At 38.8% G+C, this 19403-nt stretch overlaps 1 protein-coding gene across 4 annotated transcripts in view; it reads right to left on the bottom strand.

Annotated features, from left to right (window-relative positions):
* The window catches only part of LOC149190752 (kinesin-like protein KIN-7C, mitochondrial), a 397121-nt gene that overhangs the window by 121234 nt on the left and 256484 nt on the right, over positions 1–19403 (bottom strand). The gene's annotated exons all lie outside the window — the stretch shown is intronic.

The following is a 19403-nucleotide window of genomic DNA, read 5'->3' as shown; positions in this document are numbered from 1 at the left end:
GATATGCACATGCACACCTACTATTGAGGCATGCACATCCAATAAGAGGACCACATACTGATACCAGTGGCAGCCCTGTGTGCATCCATCCCACAACTCAAGCTGTCAAAAGACATGCATTGCATCCCCTAGCAGGATTTGGGGGCATCCCTTGTTATGAATATGAATTATATAAAAATAATATAAATATAAATAATCATAATGATCATAACAGTAATTAATTAAATAATAATTAATACTAAAGAGGCATCTCTAAGGGACATGACCATTCATGAAGAGGCACCTGCTTAGATATATAAGCAGGCCCTCATTTGTAACATTCTTACCATCATATATCATATCTTCTGTACATTTATTTTATAATATATTTGTCCTATCATGGATATAAATATTTATATATTTCAAATCGTCAGAGTATTCTGTTGTGTTTATGAACTTTGTTCATAACATTGGTATCAGAGTTGTTCGATCCTCTGCCCACTCAACCGCTGCACAGAGCCAGTCTGATCCGGCCTTTGGCCATCAACCTGTCGTCAGCTTCGTTGCCATTGCAATTGAAACGTTTCGCTACACAGTTTGGATTTTTGATGCTCTTATCAAAAAATTTATAGATGGCAAACCCAATTACAAGGATATCTACCTATCACAACCCTTTCTATGGGAAGGTTTTCTGGTACAGGGTTGTCACAAGTAAGTTTCTCGAGTCCCTATTACAAGGGTTGATTGTCATGACCAAGCTAAAATTCCTTAACACCAGTAAATAAGAAAAATATTTCCTAGTAATTCCTTGTAATTTGAATTAAACTGAAGATTTATTGAAATTTTTGCATAAATCAGCCAACAATGGGATTGGTGGAGGCCATACTTCAAAAGGAGAGAGGGAGGACATACCAGTCAAGGGTTTGGCAGAAATTAAATTTTTGGTTGTGTTTTAAAGGACCAAAACACAAATCCACAGAAATTTGGAGCAAATCTATCAGATCTGCAAGGAGATCATCGCAAATCTATAAACCAATATTAAGTTTCATTTTAATTATTGTGTTCTTGAAGGAAAAAGTACATGGCAGATTTTTTTTAGATCTAGAAATGGAAAAAGCCAATCTTAGGTTTGAAGACCAATTGGATGGAGTATCTAACTTCCTGATTTGGAAGGTGAGATAACCTCGCTTTTGAAAGAGCATGACCTTTTGAATATTATAGAAAAGGTTGTTCTTCCACTGGAAAATGCAACACTCAAGGCAGCTCATAAAAAGGAGGACATGAAAGCCCAAAGAGTGATAATGGATGCGGCGAAGGATCATTTGATCCCTCACTTGGAAGAGAAGCAGTGGACAGGAGAGATGTTCAAGGATCTAGTATATTTGTTCCAAAGTGACAACATGAATAGGAAAATGATCTTGAGGAGCAAGTTGAGATTTGTCCAGAAATGCTACCAAATATTGTTAATTCTCCCACTAACCTAGCACCTAACAAGCGATTGACCTAGCAGATTACAAATCTATTGAATGAATGTGCAGCTACGTTCTTAACATTAAAGAGCGCAAGCAAAAACATAACCAATCTCACAAAAAAATGACAATAGATTCTTCCCAATTAAATCAGTTCATTATTAAAATATTTAGAAACTATTTGGGCTCTCGTAGAGGGATAATGGCCCAACTAAGGAAATACATGTTCAATAACCTGATCTGATCCAACTGATCAAGCCCTCCTTGGCTGATCTGGATCTCCTTGCTACCCCCTTCCTTAGACCCAACACACTAGAGTATCACACTCCTCACTGAGATGCCACTCTCAATTTTGTGTTGTTGTATGGTGTGTCTTCTTCTCTCTTAGCCTTGATTTTATACCTTGGCAAAGAAGCAGTCGGCAGGAAAGAGGTTCAAGGATCTAGTAGATTTGTTCCAAAGTAACAACATGAATAGGAAAATGATCTTGAGGAGAAAGCTGAGATTTGTCCAGATGTCAAGGTCTGATAATGTTACCATATATTGTTAATTCTCCTACTAACTTAACACTCGACAAACAATTGACCTAGTAGATTACAAATCTATTGAATGAATGTGCAACTACATTCTTAACATTAAAGAGCGGAAGCAAAAACATAACAATCTCACAAAAAAAAATGACACAATAGATTATGCCCAATTAAATCAGTTCATTATTAAAATATTCATAACCTACTTGAGCTCTCGTCATGGGATAATGGCCCAACTGAGAAAATAGATGTACAACACTTGAATTTGATCCAATTGATCAAGCCCTCCTTGGTTGATCTAGATCTCCTTGTTGCCCCCTTCCTCAGAACCAACACACTAGTGTATCACACTCCTTGTTGAGATACCTCTCTCAATCTTGTGTTGTTGTATGGTGTCTTCTTCTCTCTTAGCCTTGCTTTTATAACTTTTCGTTGAGCTAAATCCCTAACTCTAATGTCCAAGTGATTGACAATTGGGATTAGATCTCGCCTCACTTTGGATCAAGGGTTCAGATTAAAACATAATCATTAAAAGAAATACTTAACTTTGTCTGATTTTTCTTTAGCTCAATTAGCCATGATAATAATTTTGTGCTTTTCCTAAGTTAAAGCTTAGGCTATGTTACAAATGCAATTTGCTCACACTAGAGAAAGTATCTAAGGAGACATTGGGTAACTTTTGCATGCCTAGAAATTTAGCCCTGTACAAAAGTATCTACCAGAACAGTAAACATCAACACTCCCTTTTAGCGAGGGAGGTACTTATGCTCCCTAGAACTGACTTCGATCCCAAAACTTCATTCAATGCCTTCGTTATTTCCTCTGAACTGGAAGCCTTCTCTGCCACCTCGTCTAGAAACATCCTCGAAGTTTGATTTTCCTTGGCCTGGTTCCTAGAAACCTTCTACTCCTGAACATCATATAAAATCAACTCATACCAAGAGACCTTGATAGATTTTGAGGAATTTGTAGACTACCCCTCCCCTTCTAAACCTGAAGGTTGACTCCCACTGTGATGCTCATCCTTCGAAGCTTCCCGCTCCTTGTCCTTTATCACTACTCTGCTTCTTGCCATTGCTCTAATAAGCTAGCCCTTTAACTTATGTAGGTTGCACTCTCTAATTCCAATGACATGTCCCTCATCAGAACTAGATCCCTTACGTATAATTAGTGCCTTTCCATCCTAGAATGCTACACAAAACCCCTTTTCTCCATCATAGAAATTGACAGCAAACTCCACCTGAGTTCTAGTACCCATAACATGTCCTTCACTTCCATCCTGCCTCCTAACTCAAGTTGAAATACCATTATTCCAACCCCCTTTGCTCAATGTTTGGCATCATCACCAAACTCCACATCCAATTATGAGTCCCACTTGGTCAGGTTGTCGAACTATTCCCATGCTTTTGTCATATATCTTGTGGCTCCATTATCTAGTAAGCATGCACCAATTGGTAAGGTGCTTAAGGAAAGGTAGGAAACAAGTGAGAACTCCATTTCAAACTTCCTGGAAAACTCCTCCTTAGCTTCTACTGAAACAACCACACTTGACTATTTGCCTTTTCCTCCTTTCTTCCTCTCTGAACATTGTGAAGCATAGTGTCCTACCTTATGACATGAGAAACACTTGACCTTGGTCAAGTCCTTCTTCGACTATGAGGCTAACTCCTCACTCCTACTCGAACTCTTTCCTTTGCCCTTTGCCATTGGAGCAATGTTCTCATTGTCTTCCGAGTTGTTGATCTTTCCCTTTGACTATAACCTGATCTCCTCTAGTATGCAGTCATCCCTTAGCTTATCAAATGTGGGTAGTTTATCTCTAGCACGCACTCCTCTGATGAACGGATCCCATGCCTCTAAGAACCCATTCAGTGTCACATTTACTAGTTTTGAGCCCTCCACCTTTTCTCCCATTGCTACAAGTTGATCACAAACCTACGAGATCCTCAACACATAACTCATCACTGAGTTAGATTTAATCATTTGCATATTCCAAAGTAGTGTTGATAATATCGCCAAGAAAATATCATGATATTTTCTTGCCTGAAAATATCACGATATTTCCAAAATATCGTCAATATTTCAGCAAAATATCGCGCTACGACCTCAAATATTGCCGGCCAGGCCAGGCCACAGCTAGAAAAGCGATTTTGGTAGTTTTATTTGCTCATTTTGGTTTCTTAGTCTTGGAGAAGGAAGGGAAGAGATTTGTGGTGGTTTTCTAGGAGGGATTGAGGATCAAACAGCCATTATCACCACCAACTAAAAAATCTTTATGGATCAAAGATTGAAGATCAGTAAGACAAACCTCATTCTTCTATTAACGGGAATATTCTTAAAAACCCCTATGTTAATGATTTTTTTCATAGATTTAGGGTTATGCTTGCTTGCCTCTTTGCCTACCAACATTTTGCTTCTTTGTTTTTTTCCATTTGCTATGATTTTCATGCCCATGAGCCAATGCAAGGGTTTTCTCCATATTTGGACAGCAAGGTTCATTTTTTTTAACTTTCTTATGCACCCTCTTATTGCCATTTTTCATTCACATTGCAATAATGTAGTAAAAAAAAATATTTTTTAAAATGAGGTGGTTATTACTTATTATTTTTTGTGTATGGGTGTTTAATGCCAATTTTATTTTTTTTTTGGTGCCCTAGGTTTGAATTAGTTCACTACAAATATGCCAAAAGCCTTGGACCCATTTTGGGAGTATGGGGAGCTTGATGGTGGGGCAAATCAGGCATATCTATCATGCAAATTGTGTGGGACCAATATGACAAGAGGGGTTACACGATTGAAATACTATCTGGCTAGACTCCCTGGACATGATGTTGGGCTTTGTACGGTTTCTAGTGCGGAGCTTATACAAAAAGTTCTTGAAGCAATTGATGAAAAAGATAGAAAGATAGTTGCTAGGGAGAGGGCATTGATCTCAGATAGATAGCTGCTAGTTTTATTTGTTTTGCTACATATAACTCATGATGATGAGATATTTTTATATATGTGATGTTATTTTGTATTGGTTCTCCACATTTCAGTCCTTGATTGGACAATTATCAGGGATCAACATGATTAGGTATCGCCTTTGATATATCATTTATATTTTACATGCACTACATCATATATATCACGCTTCCTTCATATTTATGTGCCAATGTGTTTATTTCATGTTATTATTGCTTTATATGTCTAAAAATCTGAAGAAAAAAAATGAATATATTATGCATTTTTTATACTTGCCAATATTTGTCGATATTGCCAATAAGAAGTTTTCTGCACCCTCGTCGATATTTTGTTGATACCGATATTTTCAACATTGGTCCGAAGCATAACTTTTCGTATCATCTTCTTATTTATGGTCTTGCTCTAGTATAATCCTACTAGGGGTTTGAATATCTCCTCAATTGTTTGCTTCTTGGTTAATTGAGGGATCAAATGACCCTTCACGACATCCAAGAGCAACGTTGCACGAAGCGGGGGCATTTTTTGGAAGAAAAGCATTGGAAGCGTCATTTTCCAAAAAACAATGAAGCGAAGCGTCTAATATATATACATATGTTTTTAATATTTTTTGCATTTATATTCAAAAAATAAAATCTAAAATACCAAATTAGTTGTAGAAGATATGAAAACATGCATATTTGTACATAAATCAAGATAGATATTGCATCCATTGTACATCAATGATTAATTATTCAAACATCAACCATCTAGAATCAAGATTCCTCTCTTGTCTAGCCTTTGCCTCTACTTTGATTCTCTATGGATATTAGTCAACATTGCCCAATTTTGATCAAACGACCTAATCCAAGCCTTATAATATGGTAGAGAAAGCTTAACATGCCTGATCAATGATTTTGACTTGAGTGAAGGGTACATTTTTGCTAAGGCCATGACAAAGGAGTTCAACAATCAACACCACCAACACTAGGGTACATATAGGGCTTGGTGCTCTTGATTAAATGCCAATCACATACCCTCATACATGATATAATCTAATGAAATGCCACAATCCCATTGATCCTAAAATCCTAAAAATTGTTAAGTCTGTTGAATTTTGAATGGGATATGAAATTCTATTTTCTCCATATGAAGTCTGATGAGGTTGGAACCACTCTCAAACATCTTGAGTCATTTCATGGTAATGTTAAAAATTTAAGTGGACAATGTCACTTTTACTTTAAGAATTTAACATTACCATTAGGGGGCATCTAGGAAGCGTCTAGGGAGCATCAAGGGGGCAACTTGAGAGTGTTCGGGAAGCACAATTCGTCAAATAATAGTTCGGAAACCCAAGTCATGTCCCAGAAAAGACAAGTCCACGGAACTGTCCGCCTTTCTCTTGTATCCACAGCTAATCCATTTTGGAACCATGGATCGGGCCATTGTGGTTCCATTTTTCTAGGAACCGTGAAAAAAAGGGCAGAACCACGTGGTTCAGCTTAAGGATCAATGGCGGATCCATCGAGGATGCAAATTTGCCTCCAAATTTGGGGGGAGGATCCTACAAAATTGTCCAAGAATACCCCTTGTGCATTTATCTCCTTTTCTAGGATGTCCTTCTCCTAAGGATCTGACAACTCCAGGATCTCGATCTCAAAAATCTCACAGAGATCATTTTCTTTGAGAACCAAGTTGACCCTAGCCTTCCAAGGTAGGAAGTCTGAAGCTCCATCCATCCTATCTTCAAATCAAAGACCTATTGTAATCATCTTCGCCAAATCTCGCTGAAAAATTTCTGAATAATCCTCTGCCTGGTCCTTTAGACACCCAAATCTTCTTTTAACTAACACAGTCTTTCATATCCTTTGCCTAACTACCACGTTGCTACAATTGAATTCTCATGGCCCTGGTTACACTATGTAGTTATGTACTGCTCTTTATCATTGCTAGCTTGTTGTTCAGTTGCACTTCTTCGTTGACAACCCTGTACACTTCTTCACTGGCAACCCTATAGATGTCCCTGCTCTCTCATGGCTCTTTCTTGTGTCCCACTAACGCACCGAACCCTTTTGACACCTACAAACAATGGTGACTACAGGCCAATTATCATGTTTGTGTCCTGCATCACCTGCAAAGCGACTGTTGCTTGGCTCAAACTAGCAGTGGCCACGTGCTTTGGCCCTTGCCTCGTGTTGTTGCCAATGTTGATACCTTGTGGATTGCTAGCATGTTTACGTCCATTCCTGTCATTTGTTCCTACTTGCAACCTCTGCTATTGACCGCACTCCTTTGTCGCAGCTCTCTTGTCTCTCCTCGGCTTGTGCGCTTTCATGTCTAGTCGAAATCGACCTTGACTAACGATTAGTAGCCACCACAATCACTGTTGGAATTTCTAAGTCTAACCCGTTAGAAACCCTTCATGTACTTTCAGATTTATTCCTACCTACTTGTTCTATAAATTAACAAGTTATTTACCATGTAAATACTGGAAATAAACACAGGTACATGCTCAACACATTACAAATCATCAACTGAAGGAAACAAAAACAAGCACACAAGTGACACCGTTTTTTTTGGACCAATGTCCCCGGAAAAACCCAATGCGGGAAAACCGGTGCAACTATCTAAGGGTTTTACTGTTATGTAGTTTCTGAATACAATCTGGGTGCCAAAACTGGCTCACCCAATAGAGAATAATCTCGGCAGTAGTACCTCTCCTTCGGAGACAAATGCTCCAGCTGAAACCCCAGATAAACACTCTGGCAGCTCCTCAGCTCCAATCTGCCCCACGAAAAACCCCAGCGTCAGCCTCTAGGGATTGCATCAGACTCTTCTGCCCTCTGTGTCATCTTTCCAGGCAGTTCCGGCTTTTGCCCTCTGCGTCAGCTTTCCCAACTGTTCCGGCAATTCCCAGCAGTACCGACTGTTCCCGGCAGTTCCGATTGTTCCCGGCAGTTCTGGCTTCTGCCCTCTACATCAGCATTTCGGCTGTTCTGGTAGTTCCCGACAGTTTCGGCTGTTCCCGGCAGTTCTGGCTTCTGCCCTCTGCATCAACTTTCCCGAAAGTTCCGGCTTCTGCCCTCTGCATCAGCTTTCCCGTCTATTCCGGCAGTTCTCAGCAATTCTGGCTGTTCCCAGTAGTTCCAACTTCTGCCCTCTGCATCAACTCTCCTGGCTGCTGCGTTGATCCTCCTGGCACTATCTTGTAGAGCCTCTATTCTACACCTACTTGTCTACCATTTTCCTCAATTCTTCCTTATCTTTCCTTCACTTTTGCCTCATTTTCACCATAAAACCTCTCAGATCATTACATTAGGTGTCAATAAGCATGATCAAGCAAGTTTTGCTAATGGATGACTATTTGTTTAGATTTTGACTTACTTGCAGGAATCCCGCAGCTATCTGATGATCCCGCAGCTATCTGAAGATCCTGCAGCCTTTTTGCTAAACACAATGATCCACGTGTCGGTTTGCTAGATGAGCCACATGGGCACTCAGGTATCAACGTGCTCGAGGTTCCTGTCCCATTGTTCCAGCCATCCACGTCATCTCCACCCATGGTCAAAGCTGGTTAAGTTACGGTCAACTCAAGGCTGTTTAAACGGTGATTGAGAGCTGCTTGGTCACGTCATCTTAAATGGTGATTTGTCCATGTTCTACAGGTGGCAGGGGACGCAATCCAACATGGGATTTATTATCCATGACGACAGAACCACTAAACTCGTCCACGCAGCCGTGATATGTCAAGGGACCATAAATACGCATGACTGTTTATTGTTTTTCTGTTAATTAGTTGTACGAGTAGGCTATCTTAGAAACTCCTATAAATTGTTGCGTCTGCGTACGCTCAAGGAACTTTTTATTAGTTGTAATTTTCTGAACTTGTGTGGAATTTAAGAGCTTTGTGAACTCTGTTTTCTAGTGCTATTCCAGCACTCTGTTTTGTATACTTTTTGCAAATGGAAGAATAGACATAGCACCGTTTTGAAGTTTCCAGATCTCTGAGTTTTCTTGTGGCTGAATGAACAGAGGGCCCCTGCTCATCTCAGCCTTTGTAAAGTATTTTATGTGCAGTATTTCGTTATTTTCTTGTTTATTTCCTTAAGCATGTATAGTTTCATTTACTTGTTTTCCTTTCTTTCAAGCTGATCAGTGTTATTTCTTTGCAGGTTTCTTTTAGCCCGGGATTTATTTTTTTTATATGTGTGTGTTTGCTTTACAGCTAATGGTATTTGAAGTTGACAATTCAAGTGCTGCCTTTATCTTTATAGTTGATTTTTAATCTTATTTCTCAAAGAGCTGTTAACATACATGAATGATCTTCATCATAAACTATTATCTTTTAAGATCAGAATATCACTAATTTGCAGCTAGTTTGAGTGCTTTTTGGACTGTTCTTTCACTACTTTCTATCCGTGCTTTACACAGTACATGTGCTTTGAAGCATCGAGTTAGAAAGAGCAAATCATCACCACTAGTCTTTAAAGTAGAAGTTTTGATTTTAAGTGCTTATTAGACTATTTTCTCACTACTTTCTAATCATACTTTGCATAGTACATATGGCTGAAGTAGAGAATTAGAAATAGCAAATCATTATCATTAGTCTTTCAAGCATATTTTTCTCACTTTTCTAATTCCACATAAGCTACTTCCTATCCGTGCTTTACACAGTACATGTGCTTTGAAGCATCGAGTTAGAGAGAGATAATCTTTATTCTTGGGTTTTAAAAGTGACTCTCTTTTCTTTTATTAGCAGCAACTTGAACGGTGTCTAGTGCCATTGGTAGTGGTCATTTGCTTTCAAGTTTATTTCAAGTCATTTCAGTTCACTTATTCTTTTCAAGCATTTCCTTTCAAGCAAGTAGTTAGAGATCACTCAACACACACTTTCACTCATTTAGGATTCACTCTACACACACACCATCACTTACTTGTTTATAAATTCTCACTCCATCTTAGGAACATAATTAATTACAACAACACCCCCAACGATAAGAAAAACTCTAAGAGGTTACTTAAGTACATATAGTACACCCTCACTTCATCAGCTTACGAGCCCCGGGTTGACAATAAATACTAGCAATTTAGATAACACTAAATTGACTAAACATTTTGGCGCCGTTGCCGGGGAAGTGAAATTAAGTAGCCATATTCTTAGAAGAAAAAAATAAAAATAAAAATAAAAAAAACTTCAAGAAAAGAAGTTAATAACCTATCTAAGTATGCTCTCCTCTTGCACTTTGAAGTGATCTGGAGGATCAGAAAGGAGAAAGTTATTGATTTAATAGTTTCTTGAGTATGCTCTCTTCTTGCACCTAGAGTGAACTGGAAGATCAAAAAAAGAACTATTTAACTTAACTTGAAGATAAAATAAAAATGACATGCATAGAGCTAGAGATTCTAGGGGAAGGTTTTTAGCTAGAGCTCGAAGTTCAATCTTTACAAGTCCATCTGCTTCAAGAGATAGACAAGAGACACCTCCCTTATCTCCAACCGAAACTCCTAGTCCTGAAATTCAAGAGCCAAGAGTTGACTCTCCTACACCTTCTATTGAGTTTGAACTAGGAAGAGACTCTTCTCTTTCTCCTACAAGAAAACCAATTGTAATTGAGGAAATAGACTCACCTGAAGAGGAAGGAGAAATCTCTTCTCATTCACCCTTTGTAGAAGAACCAGAAGATTTTGAAATCCCTAGGAGAATCATCATGGCAGAAGAAGAAGGAGGTGGTAGAGGTAGAGGTAGAGGTAGAGGAGGAGGAGGAAATAATAATAACAATGGAGGAGGTAGAGGTCCCATTGGAGGAAATAGAGATGGGGATAATTCATTTGGGTTTCCCATTGTTGATGAGGACTCCCGAGCCACCATGAAAAATATATCACCATCCGTCCTCCCAAATTTTCATGGATTAAGAACTGAGGACCCTGAAACATTCTTGTTTGAATTTGAAGTTGTGTGTCGAACCTATGACTATCTGGATGATACTCAGAAACTCAAACTGTTCCCATCAACATTAAAAGATCAAGCTTTGAAATGGTTCATGGGGTTAGTTACTCAATCCATTAGGACCTGGGATGAAATGAAACAAACCTTTTTGGATAGGTATTTGGACTATTGTATGCCTACTAATCATAAGGATGAGGTTTTTAAAATGGTGCAAAAAGAAGATGAGAGCTTAGAAGATTTACTTGAGAGATTTCAATATAATTTAAAAAGAGCAAAAATGAGTACCTTGGATGAAGAGACCTTAAAAGCCCTCTTATTAAAAGCCATTAGGGATGAATGGATAGATATCTTAAACATGATGGGAAAGGGGGATATTTCTCAACTTTCTCTCAATGATATAGCAGAACTTTGTATCCATCTCTCAAGGGGCAAATCAAAAACTCAAAAAGGGCCTAGAGATCCTTCTCTCCTTAGGGCAAATAAATCTGCAACAGGATCAGTGAGTAGGGCTGAAATCGGTAATATGCTAGATGAATTTAAAACTGACATCTTAGGGAGTCTCAGTGAACAAATTGATACCCTTAAGATTCAAAATAAACAAAAAGCAGAAGCCGAGGCTATGACTATCTTTGGCCCGAAGTGTAGAAAGAAGCATGCTTTAAGGGAATGTCCCTTGGAAGCACAAGTTGTGGAAACCTGTGTAATTTGCTCAAAAACCCATGAGACCAAGGAATGTCCTTCAATCCCTGGCCTCAAAGCAGTCTTTCAAGAAGATCCAAGTACGCTTGAATCCCTTTGTTTTGTTGCAAGAAAACCTTGGCAGGGGCAGCAAAATCAAGGGTTTAATAACTCTATGAATTTCCAACCCCCACCAGATTGGAATCCTTGGTCACAACCACAAAATCCTTTCCAAGCATGGTTGCAAAGCATGCAAATGCAAAATCCTTATGGGAGATTTGCCCAATTCTATCAATATCCTCAATCCTTTCAGAATCAGCAAGCTCCCCAACTTCCAAATCAAGGTCAACAATTGTCATTACCATTCCCTCAACAACAACAACCTCTTCCACAAAATCAAAATTCTCAACTCTTGTTACAATCTCAGCAGAGGCCAAATCAACTTCCCTCTCAACCTCAACCAAACCCCAATAATAGGAACCCTCAAAGTGCTTATGTGATGGAAGGTCAACCACTTATGGAAGGTCAACCATTCCCTACCTATATGGTTGTCCCTCTCAATGAGGTCCAACTCAGATCAGGTAGAATCTTAGACCAACCTTCTACAAGTGCTCAACAACCAAGCATTTCTGAGGAAGAATCTCTCAAAGCCAATAAGGGTTCTGAAGTATCCCTTCAAAACCCAAGCATTAAAGAAAAAGAAAAAGAATCAACTCCCTTAGTAGAGCAACCCACATCTTCAGCTATTCCTCCTTTTCCTGAAAGATTGCAAATTGATAAAGGAGTGGAGAAGCAGATTTGGTTGCCTGACTATAGCTTTCTAGATGAATTGAAAAATGTCTGTATCAAGATTCCCTTGTTAACAGCCATTAAGGAGATTCCCATTCTAGCAAAGACAATAAAGGAGATGAGTTTGAAAAAAACAATAAAAAGAACCAGAGACACCAAAAGGATACATCTAGTTGGAAAAATTGCAGACATTATGATGGGTAAAATTACCATGCAAAAATATGTAGATCCCGGTAGCCCTATTGTTAAAACTCATATTAATGGGGTTGAAATCCCAAATACCTTGATTGACTTAGGAGCCGCTATCAACATTATGAGTAGACAGACCATGGATCAGTTAAAACTTCCTAACCTTCTTTTTACACCTACTTTGTTGCAACTTGCAGATAGATCAATCATTAAACCTGATGGTGTATTGGAGGACATTCCAGTCTCACTAGACTCTTGGGAATATCCAGTTGATTTTATGATTTTAACTCCCAAGAACAATCTAGGAGGACATCCTCTTATTCTAGGAAGACCTTGGCTGGCCACAGCTGATGCTTTCATAAGTTGTAGGTTGGGGGACATGTATATATCAGATGGTAATTCTACCAAGAAATTCAACTTGTATCCTCCCGCAAAGGCAATAACAGAAATAGGAGAAGATGAGTGGATTGATGATGAGGATACTCTTCAACCTGTTCTAACCATCTCTGAAATCAGTGAGGATAGTCAAATTCTAAATACATTAGAAAATTTTGAGGTACCCTTAGAATATGACTCTTTACAGTTCCAGTTAGATGCAGATATTGAATATCTCTCCTCTAGACAGATGTCTCTCTTCTCAATGGAAGAGTTTGGTAGTTCTACAGTTGAAATCTTTCCAAGAAAAACATTAAACATTAACAAGAACTTGGAAAGACTACAACAAGAAGAATTAACTAAACTGTTGCAAAAACATTCCACTGCCTTTGCATGGGAATATACTGACATGAAAGGAATCGACCCTAAGACTTGTATTCATCATATTTATATTGAAGAAAACAGCAGACCTATTAGGCAGCCACAAAGACGAATGAATCCAAATCTTAGGGAAATTGTGAAAGAAGAACTTCAGAAATTGCTCAAGGTAAACTTCATTTACCCCATTTCAGATAGCCAATGGGTTTCTCCCTTGGTTATAGTGCCCAAAAAGAATGGTAAATGGAGAGTTTGCATTGATTATCGAGAATTGAACAAGGCAACCTTAAAGGATCATTTTCCTCTACCTTTTATTGATCAGGTATTAGACACTTTAGCAGGTAAAAAGTATTTCTCATTCTTGGATGGTTTTAGTGGTTACAATCAGATTCAGGTAGCACCTGAAGATCAAGACAAAACCACCTTTACTTGTCCTTGGGGAACTTTTGCCTATCGAGTACTCCCTTTTGGTTTGTGCAATGCACCTGCTACATTTCAAAGGGCTGTACTAGGAATCTTCTCAGATCTGATTCATGATTGTGTAGAGGTATACATGGACGATTTTACAGTCTATGGTAATACATTTGAAGAAGCTTTGGCAAATTTGGAAAAAGTACTGGTAAGATGTAAGGAAACAAATCTTTCTTTAAGTCATGAAAAGTGTTTTATGATGTTTACTGAAGGGATTGTTTTAGGACATCATATTTCAGGAGATGGAATCAAAGTTGATAGATCTAAAGTAGAAGTCATCTCTAAGTTACCTGTTCCAAATTGCCAAAGAGATGTTAGAAGTTTTCTTGGGTTTACTGGTTATTACAGAAGATTTATTGAAAACTTCACTAAGATAGCATCCCCTCTTTTCAAACTACTTACTAAAGATTGTGAATTTAAGTGGGATCCTGAATGTCAATTTGCCTTTGAAGCTTTAAAGACTAGAATATCTGAAGCACCCATTTTAAGGGGTCCAAATTGGAAACTCCCTTTCCACATTTCTACTGATGCTTCAGATACAGCTTTAGGAGCTGTTTTGGGACAAAAGGATTTGATCCCTTATGCCATTTATTACACGAGTAAGAATTTGACTCCTACTGAGTTAAATTATACTGTTACTGAAAAGGAGTTTCTAGCCGTTGTTCATGCTATAAACAAGTTTAGACACTATATAACCGGCTATGAAACCTTTGTCCACACTGATCACTCTGCCATTAGATACCTCATGAACAAACCAGTCACTAATGGTAGAGTTACAAGATGGCTTTTGCTTTTACAAGAATTCAACATAACTGTGTTAGATCGACCAGGTAAACAGAACACAGTAGCTGACTTCTTGTCTAGAATCCAAAACACTAATGAGGACTCTCCTGTAGAGGATAAATTTCCAGATGAGTATTTGTTTGCAGTAACTACCAAAACTCCTTGGTATGCTGATATTGCTAATTATTTAGTTACTGGAAAATTACCTTTACATTTATTTCCTAATGAGAAAAGGAAAATCATTCAGGATAGTTCACTTTATTCTTGGATTTCTAATGAATTGTTCAGAACAGGGCCAGATTTGATGATCAGAAGATGTGTACGGGAGGATGAGATGCCTGACATCCTTAAGGCATGTCATGACGAACCTTGTGGCGGACATTTTTCTGATAAGAGGACTGCCTATAAAATCCTTTCATCAGGATATTATTGGCCTTCTCTCTTTAAGGATGCAAAGCAATATGTTAAAAGGTGTGACAGTTGTCAAAGAACTGGGAGACCAACTCTTTCGAATGAAATGCCACTACAGCCACAGGTATGCATCGAACCTTTCGAGAAATGGGCTCTAGATTTTGTTGGACCAATTAATCCGCCATCCAAGCAAAATAGATATATACTGGTTTGTACTGATTATGTTACCAAGTGGGTAGAAGCTATAGCATTAACTTCTGCTACTGAAAATTCAGTTGTTCAATTTCTTTTCAAGGATATTTTCACTCGTTTTGGTGTCCCAAGAGAAATTGTAACAGATCAGGGAAGCCAATTTACATCAAGGATGGTGGAAAAGCTGATGGAGGAATATAAGATTAAGCATAGAACATCTACTCCATACCATCCGCAAGCGAATGGTCAAGTAGAATCTACAAATAAAGTTCTTGAAAGCATCATCACAAAGACTGTTCATCTTCATAAAAGAGATTGGGCAGAAAGGCTTCCTGAAGCCTTATGGACCTATAGAACTACATGGAGGAACACCACAGGACATTCTCCCTATGAACTTGTGTATGGGAAGGAAGTCCTGTTCCCCATTGAGTTCCAAATCAAGACCTTCAAGACAGCAGTTCAATTGGGGATGAGCTTATCAGAAGCCCAGAAGCACAGAATGGACCAGTTAAATGAACTAGATGAAATGAGACAAGATGCAATTCTAAGAACCGATCTAGTTCAGCACCAAAGAAGCAAATGGCATGATCGACATATCAAAGAAAAGAAGTTTCAAAAGGGTGATTGGACACTCTTGTTTGATTCAAAATTTAAGGACTTCAAAGGAAAATTTCAAACTCATTGGCTTGGGCCATATGAGATTGATGAAGTCTTTAATAATGGAGCAGTTAGAGTGAAGACTATTGATGAACTTCGAACTCCCTTTATTGTGAATGGCCACCGGTTAAAAGTCTACCACAAGCCACTCTCAAAAGAGGAGTTTGTTAAGTTATTCCAAGGCGATTCTGAAATGAGGCTGGTGGAGAAGAATTCTTCTCCTCCATCAGCCTAATCTCTGTTTCTTTCAATTTCAATAAAAAAAAAAAAAAAAAAAAAAGAGAAGAAAAAAAAAAAGAAAAAAATGAATAAATGTATGAGCCTGAAAACCAATCTCTGATTGGCAGTCTCATGCAGAAAACATGAGGTGAAAATCAGGGTCACCTGACACCTCATGTTTTCCAAAAAAAAAAAAAAAAAAAAAAAATCTCTCTCTTTCATTTTCATTTCATTCATTTCATCTCACCATTTCCTTCCATCTTACCATCCTCACTTCACCTCACTGCTTTCCACTCACTCATTCATTCATTCCTTCATTCCATTTCACTTCATTAATAAAGTTTTTTTTAGGCAACTAAAGTATTTTATGCAGCTGGAAGACTTCATTACAGTTCCTGCAGCTATTTAACAATTCTGCAGCTGTTTAGCCTTCCTGCAGCCTTCTGCACCTGCACAAGAAACACAGTTTGTCTGAAGAAAATATTTACAGTTCAAAATCATCAAAGACAAGGAGGAAAGATCATGTGCTAGCAATAAAGTTAACAAAAGGTTAATAGCAAATCATCAGAAGCCAAATCAAATGCGGATCCGAGGTATGTTTAAAACTCTAAACCTATGGTTATTTCATTATGCGGAATTTTCTGGGTTATGTTTTGTTGACCACTAATCGTAATGATTACCCATCTTCTTTTCCCATGCGACCACAAATCTACGAATCCTCCACGTCTACCAGCTCATAATAACCACGATTTTTGAAATCACATATGGCTGTTTCTGTCATTAAGGTCTCGTACCCTAATGACGTAACCTACCGTATTACGTCTCTCAATTCTCGTCCCGCAGCCATGTGTCAATTCACAGCCAAAATCGGAGAATATAGCCGTTCCATTCATCATTTCGAAACCCTCTGTGCTCATAATACTACATTCCTCGCTATCATCTCCCTTATTCCGTTTCACTCACTACGATTACCTCCATAAACCATCCTCTGTTTTCCCTCTGCCGTATAGCCAGTAAACCTGTGATACAGTCGTATTACGACTGTTAGTCACCGTTTTCACTGTGTCCACACTGTTATCCTCCGCTTAACTCTAATTCAAGCCGTGAATTCTCGGTGTCTGAGGCTGTTGATGCACCGTATACCCTCTGTTCCACAAAGTCTGAACAGGAACCGAGGAGTTACTGTGTAAAGTGACGGGGTTACTATGTAAGGTCACCATCAAATTCGTGTTTTAAACAGAGCTGAGGAGTCGATGGGAAAGCTTTTAAGGGCTGAACCAGAAGGTTCGAAATTCTTGGAGGCATACCCTCAGGTTGAGGAAGCATTACAAAAAGCTAATTGGCTACAGTGCATCAGGAAGTTTAAGGGCTACCACAAAGAAGTAACAAAAGCCTTTGCAAGATCATTTAAGGACAAAGACAGTCAAGCAGAAGTGGGTGATTTAACATTTACAGTCAGCGAAGGAAGCATAGCAAGGGCTACCTCTCTTCCACAAACCGGTGAACGTTGGTTCAAAAACCGGGCAGTCCAGGATCAACAATGGAAGCGGATTTTTAAAAACCCAGGGATGGACACAAGTGTTTTCACCAAAGGAATTCCAATCTCCCATGTTAAAGAAGAATGGAAAATTCTATTGTTGTTAGTGCAAAAATTTTTCACGTGTGAAGGGAGATTTGGAGTGTTGTACGTTTATCATGGTAAAATTATGCTGCAATTTCAAGGAGAACATGATATAAATCTTCCTTACTTTCTATTCCAAAGCCTTAGGAAAATGTGTTCCATGGCTCAACGAAATCCACGAAACGTAGAAGCTTACCTCTGTCACCATGGTCTTGTAAAGTTATTGATAGAAGAGCAGTTAAAAGAAAAACAAGACACATGGGAGAAATTCCTTGTAAGGAATCATTTTGCAGAACCTGGAGAATCTTCTATACCTAGAAAAAGCAGAAGGAAGAGAAAAGAAAGTATCTCTGAGACTGACATCTTAGAGGAAACTGTTCAAAGACAAACTGTAGAAGAAATAGAAGTCCATCATCTTGAACCTGAGATTGAACCCACTGAAGACAGTGCTCAAGAGGTCATCTCAGAAACCCTCGCTGAACTTGCCAAGGAAGCTACCAAGAAGAGAAGAGAAGACAAAAAGAAACAAAAACAAGACAAGGGAAAATCTATAATCCAAGAAACTGATCAGACCCCAGAGCATTCTAGTGATGAAGAAAGGGATAACCAGCCCTTAGCACAAAGGGTAGCTAAACTCCATGAGAAAACTGCCCTCTCTGAGAAAGTAAAAGTTCAAAAACCAAGGGAAAAGGCACAAAAAGAAACACAGAGTGCTGCCACGGTAAGAAGGAGTAGTAGATTGCAGAATAAAAGGAAAGCCACAAGGACACTCTTCGTTGATCTTAGCACACCTGAGAAGGGTGCTACAAAAGCAGACCTTGAGGATAGTCCATCACATGAGGCAGCTACTCCTCCAAGAGAAGACAGTCCATTTCAGCCGGAGTTTGAAACTGAAATTGAGCATGAATATAGTCCAAGGAAGTCACCAATTGTTGACCCAATTCAACAAGAGGTGTACAACTATTTTGAAACATTGGAGCAAAACACTGCTGGCCCAAGTAATGTCATACCTCATGAGCAGCAAATAGATTTACTTAAACAAGAAATCTATGAACTTGAAGTGCTAAACCGTCACATTAAACAGAGAAATGAAGAAATGAAGAAGCAAGCTGAAATTGCCAAAGCAATCCAAGATAACACCTTTCTTCACATGAGCATGTGGCAGAAGAAACACAGCAGACTCAAGAAGAGATGTAGAAGGCTGAACAGAGCCTTAATCAATTTGAAATTCAGATGCATGTTCAAGAGGCCAAAGGTTAATGTTTCTACACAAAGGAAGAGAAGGAGATTGGATGTCCTAGCTGAGGCATCCCAGCAGATGGACTGAATTGTGTTTTCATTGCATGAGGACATGCAATACCCTCGGAGTGGGGGTATGTAGAGCCTCTATTCTACACCTACTTGTCTACCATTTTCCTCAATTCTTCCTTATCTTTCCTTCACTTTTGCCTCATTTTCACCATAAAACCTCTCAGATCATTACATTAGGTGTCAATAAGCATGATCAAGCAAGTTTTGCTAATGGATGACTATTTGTTTAGATTTTGACTTACTTGCAGGAATCCCGCAGCTATCTGATGATCCCGCAGCTATCTGAAGATCCTGCAGCCTTTTTGTTAAACACAATGATCCACGTGTCGGTTTGCTAGATGAGCCACATGGGCACTCAGGTATCAACGTGCTCGAGTTTCCTGTCCCATTGTTCCAGCCATCCACGTCATCTCCACCCATGGTCAAAGCTGGTTAAGTTACGGTCAACTCAAGGCTGTTTAAAC

Source organism: Pinus tabuliformis, chromosome 3_1 (assembly GCF_031772625.1).
Source record: "Pinus tabuliformis cultivar Carrire ecotype Pingquan chromosome 3_1, CPIR1, whole genome shotgun sequence".
NCBI classification, from domain to species: Eukaryota; Viridiplantae; Streptophyta; class Pinopsida; order Pinales; family Pinaceae; genus Pinus; species Pinus tabuliformis.
This window is presented reverse-complemented; position numbering and strand designations above follow the sequence as displayed.